The sequence below is a fragment of the Lygodium microphyllum genome, chromosome 14 (genome assembly GCF_053477565.2).
Source record: "Lygodium microphyllum isolate KBCC chromosome 14, Lygodium_microphyllum_v1.1.10, whole genome shotgun sequence".
In the NCBI taxonomy this organism is placed as follows: domain Eukaryota; kingdom Viridiplantae; phylum Streptophyta; class Polypodiopsida; order Schizaeales; family Lygodiaceae; genus Lygodium; species Lygodium microphyllum.
In genome coordinates, this window is record NC_141148.1 from 149,679,330 (window position 1) to 149,685,364 (window position 6,035).

Consider the following 6,035-nt stretch of genomic DNA (forward strand, 5'->3'; position numbering starts at 1 on the left):
GGGGGTATCTAGCCATGCCATTTAGAATGGCCAACATGTGTGATGTGCCCATCTCTACAAGGTATCTCCCATATTCTGTGACTTCCACCATATCTTGAGATGTCCGCTCCAGCTGTAGCTCTAACGCATCCTGCTCTTGTAGCATCTCCTCAGATGCATCAAAGAAAGACACCTTGTAGCATCTCCTTAGATGCATCAAAGAAAGACACCTAATGGGAGGCTGTCATGGCATTAAAGTCTCCTAGTAAGATAACCTCTCCCTCCTTCGAGAACTCCCAAATATCCTCATTCAAAGCCACATATGGTGATTGCCCCTTGGGTGGGGCGTATCGGGACGTCATAGGGGGGAAATAGCATATGGCAACATACAAAGTGTGTTCCTCACCATGCACTCTCACCCACATGTATCTGGCATGCTCATCTCTGCGGGCTACCTGGATCATCTGCTGTAGCTCCTCCCTAAATAACACTGCCACTCCTCCTGACCCATAATTACTGTGGTCTGTGCGTGTCTCCTTCCTGCAAGCTAACTTCCACCTATAGCCTGTCACCCGTGGAAGTGTAGTATGTGGTCCTTAATGTGTCTCTGAATAGAACACTATATCTCTCCCTCTGAATGTCTCCTCAAAAGCTCCCACATCCAATTAGAGGGCTCCATTACAGTTCCAAACTACCACTGCAAGGCTGGTCCCATAGGTCTCACACTGTCATTTGTGGCGCCTCTCCATGACTACCACTCTCCCTCCTCTATAGAAAGCAAATTTTCCCTCCTCCCTGGCTACCTTAATTTTTGGCATGCACTCGCTCATGTGGGCTAGTTGGGTTGGTGTGAGATTGTCACCCAAAAACACACCGGTCCCCTTCAATGTACGGTGTTGATCTAGGAAGTCTCTCCTAGCCTCGATGCTAGGGAAGCAAAGAATGAGTGCACACTCTTTTGAGTCATCCCCTTCTATGCTTTTCTTGCCCACTCTCTAAGCGGAGACATGCATGTCTTTCTTAATATTCATTAACATGTATAGCACCTTGGTGTCCTCATCCACTTTTTCATGCATCTTCAGCCCCGTCACCGGAACATGGAGTGCTCTCATTTTTCTTTTTTGTTCCTCCTCCAATGTGTCATTGATTATGGTTGTTGTAGGTGCGTGTGCTAGGTGTTTCCCTTGCTTTGCAATTTGAATCCATTGCTTTGCCTCCTCTACTTGCTGCTGGGTTTTCTTGAGCATCTTTGCCTGAGAAACAGCCTCCTAGAGAGAGAGAGAGAGAGAGAGAGAGAGAGAGAGAGAGAGAGAGAGAGAGAGAGAGAGAGAGAGAGAGAGAGAGAGAGAGAGCTTGCTCTCACACCATAGTTTATCTACATGTCCTCCCACATCCCAAGATAATAGAGGCAGTAGAAATTTTTACCCTCCTTTCACATGTATATTTCTATTCTTTTTATGACACTCAAATTTAACACATATTTATTGCTATATAGACATGCTCATTCCTATAGGTAGATTTAACATCGCCTATTTATCTATTGATCTAATTTTTTTTGTATCGATTGTCTTCATACTAAAGGGATGAATGCGGTACATGTCAATGCTTGCCTAACTATTCACTGTTATATGTAGGTAGCAATGTGCCAAAGTAAATACTTGCAAGGAGTTTAGTAATCGTACTTTAAGAGCGATATAAGTAAAAGTTGATGGGAAACATAAGTGCACACATGCAAACACATATAACACATACATGGACATCAACATTTAGTACCCCACATGTTCATGTATGCCGAATATTGCAAACATACACTTGCAACTATATAGGGTTTGCACATTGTTAAGTTTTATTGTGAGGAGAATTTGAAAGATGAGGATGTGGAAATTACAATAAAAACATGCAAGATGGTGTTCAAATAGTGAACATAGGCCTACACGTGTGCTTTTTGTGGTTCATGCAAAGCACTAGATAGTTTTAGATTGTAAAGCCTTATACGTTTCATAAAGAGTGCCAAAATGACCTATGAGACCATAAGTTACAAACATGTATATGATGGTGCAACTATCTAAACAAAATATACAACACAAAGCAAATGAGAAAGAAACTAGCTAAAGCTATGTGTAACACATAGAACTCTATCTAGTAACAATGAGCTCATGATGGTACAATCTCAAGTGGATATGGAGGGCCTAGCTCTAGCTCATGTGATAATCTCCTATATCCACCTATGAAGGTGTCGTTGATATCTATGTTGAGCCTAGCATGTCTTGATTGGTTCAATCAATCAATACTCCCTGTCTCTGTTTGGGCTATGAGAGGGTCTCTTGTGTGGATTGGGGTTGTAATTGTACTAAGGTCTCTTGAGTCTCCCTCATAAAGAAATCTATAAGCTATACCCTTGAGGAGCATGTCCTGAAGCCATAGTATCTTAAAGAGAAAGAGACCAAGACATTGTTGGTCGATAAAATCCATGACTTTGGATAGTGGTCCAAACGCATCTCTAAAAAGACAATGGAAATGGCCACAAACCTCATAATAACCTAGGCAATGGAAAACATAATGCTCCTCTATCTCTAGCTCTAATTGGTATATCTAACATATGCACTTCATTGTCTCAGGCTGTAACTGGTATATATGGCATACGCGCTCGCTTTGATGGGATGGATTTGTATTTACCAGTCTCAATCTCTAATTGATGTGAGGAGGCGTGCAATTGACCAATAGTACGTTTGATCCCATGTGAAAGGTGGATGTCCATATATCTCAAGCGAACAATAAATTCATCATCTATAGGATGAAGAAAATGCTTGGAATAAAAAGCCATCTTTGTTTCCAGTTCTTGCACTAGCATCAACAATGTTTGCTTGTTATCCAAATGGGTAAGATCCATCCTGATGATCATGAGAATCTCTAACCCACTCAAATCAAGAGATAGTGCATCAAGGGAGTACTAAAAGGGGTGTAATCTGTCCAGGCTAAAGCCATGTAACTTAAACTAGGTTGACATCTGTACATACCAACATGAAGTATCACCCTCTTTGGCAAGCCATCTCAAGGACTCAAGCACCAACCATGCATATTTGTATCTAGTAAGGTCCCATGCGCTATGTATGTATGTGATCAATTGGGCGAGGGCCTCCACTACATTCATCGTAGTCGCTACCTCAGCTCTAATGATCTCACGTGGAATTGAGGCCTTGCACTTGATCATCGTGGATATCATGGACACCAAGTGTTGGGGGTAAAGGCACCTATGCCTAGCCGCCCATGTATTAATACACTAACAATACCCGCACACCTATCTATAAATTGTAGGTGGTGAGTGCCTATCACGATCACTTCATTCTTTATTCTTTTGGTGACATTTGAATAAAGGGAAGTGTGGTCACACATTGTGATTATTGGAGTTCCCACACATCCTCTCTCTCTCTCTCTCTCTCTCTCTCTCTCTCTCTCTCTCTCTCTCTCTCTCTCTCCTTCCACCATAGCTCTTGCTTCCACTCCGGGCTCACTCCCTTCAACAAGGGTCTGTCCATTGGCCTCCATCTGCAATAAGTGCACCCTAATCTATTGTAGTGGTCAAGACTAGGCCCCCATATTTATACTTCATAAAGTAGTGTGGATGTGACCAATGTATCAAAGAGCCACAACTTGGTGCAAGGTTCCTAGAACTTACTTGTGAGAACATCCACTCCAAATCACCTAGTGCTGTGTATCAATGAGTCAATCTAGTGTCTACTGCCTCTCACATAGAAAAGGTGGGCCCTATGAATAAGACTTCGAAGGATTCATAAGAATCCACATACTCCAACTCCTTCCGTCCATATGTGAGTTTAGGTGTTGATCTCCTAATCCACAATGGTGTAGTATATTAAATACCATCACCTTGGTTTTACCAAGGCTCATAGAAAGCCTAATATCCAATGCATAGGAGTGTAATGCATCCAAGTGTCTCTAAAGTCCCCCTGGAGAGTCATCTATCCTTGTGAGATATAATAAGCAATCCCATCAATGTACAAGCCAAAGAATGTCAAAGATAGGGGGCATCCCTACTTCACCCCAACGGTGGAGTGAATAGGTGCTGAAAGGCCCTTAGGTGCTCAAACTCTGCTCATAACCCTCTCATACAACACCAAAATACCCCAATTGAGCTCTTTTAGAACTCCCATGGCATATAATCTATATATCAACCTATCTCTCAGCATTGTGTCAAAGGCTTTGCTGAGATCCATAAAGCAACAGTAAGTTCGTCGGCCACGGGGCCTTCCCTCGATGATTTCTTGAGTGCGAGTGTATGATCCAACGTGGAGAAGCCTCTCCTAAAGCTAGCCTATCCCTATACTCTAAGACCCCACATCTCTACCCACTTGCTCAAGTCATACTCAAGGATGGAAGCATATAACATGGCCAATGTATATGCCCAACCATGATAGTCTAATAGCTATCAGGTAAAGTAGGGTCCTTGACTTGAGGATAGGCACAATAGTGCTCATGCTTCACCTCTCTCAGAGATCTTCACACGTGGCTCTGTTAGACATGTAAGCTAGGAATCCTACCACCAAATCTCTAGCATGAATCAGGTCCTTAGCTCTACTAATCCATCATGATCCTATGCCTTTCCTCTGCTTAGTCTGTCAATGGCCTCTCAAACCCTACTCGTTGTAAGGAAAGTGGTGGAATCTAAACAAGGCTTAGGTGGATAAGGAAGAGGTAGTTGACCCTCTACAATATAAATACTAGTTGCACACTCTTCCCATGTAGCGGTGGACGTAATAGGTGTGGCTGGGCAATGCTCTTTAAAAAGCTTTCAGGCCTCTCTAGAATTCTGGCTCAGAAACATTTGATATAGGTCTTGCTCTAGCTGGGCCAAGAATGCTCTCTTCTTCCATTGCATGAGGCATCTAGAGAGTATCTATGCCTACCTGTGGGTAGTGGACCCAAGTGCTATCTCTCTCTATAGTCATGCTTTGGTCTCATAGCACTCATAATCATACCAACTATTTTGAGGTGTCACCATGATGGAGGCTCTCTGTGTGCATCTTGAGTGTGGGAAGGCTACACCTGTAGCGATGAGTAGGGTCTTACTACCGAGTCAGCTCTTGTAATGGAATGTCAGGGTTTGTGTCATGTAATAGTCTAAGGATCTCTAGCTCATAGATATCCTTTGTCTCTCTAGAAAAGAAGTATCTCAGGTGTCGGTGAGTTGCATAATGGGTTTGCATATCAGTGAACTAGAGATCAATGGTGAATGAGAGGTAGGCATGATTTGCTACAACTCTGAGGAGGCATGGTGATACTGAGAGATCTTGGATGTAAGATATCACCATCGATGGAGTGAGTACATAGTCTATTGTGTTGGCTCCATGTTGACGAGGATAGGATGTGAAGGTGTAGGATAGGGGGTATCTAGCTAGGGCGTTAAGGATGGGCAACCCATGTGCTGTGCCCATCTCCACAAGGTATCTCCCATATTTTGTGGCTTTTCCCATTTCTTAGGATGCCCTCTTCAATTATAACTTAGGTACATCTTACTCTTGTAGCATCTCCTCAAATGTATAAAAGAAAAACACACGATGGCATGCTGTCCTAGCATTAAAGTCTCCTAGTAAAATAACATCTCCCTCCTTTGAGAACTCCCAAATATCCCCATCCAAAGCCATATATGGTGATTGCCCCTTGGATGGGGTATACCATGATGTCATAGGGTGGAAATAACATATGGTGACATACAAGGTGTACTCCTCATCATGCACTCTTACCCACATATATCTAGCTTACTCATCTTTGTGGACTCCGTGGATCATCTAATGTAGCTCCTCCCCGAATAACACTACCACTCCTCTTGATCCTTGATTACTTGTGGTCTGTGTATAGCCTATGCCTCGTGGGAGCATAGTATGTGGTCCTTGATGTGTCTTTGAGTAGAACACTATATCTCTCCTCTGAATGTCTCTTCAAAAGTTCCCACATGTAGTTGGAGGGCTTCGTTACAATTCCAAACTGCCACTACATCATAGTTTTTGGTTCATACAATCCACTGTGGGGTAAAAAGAACC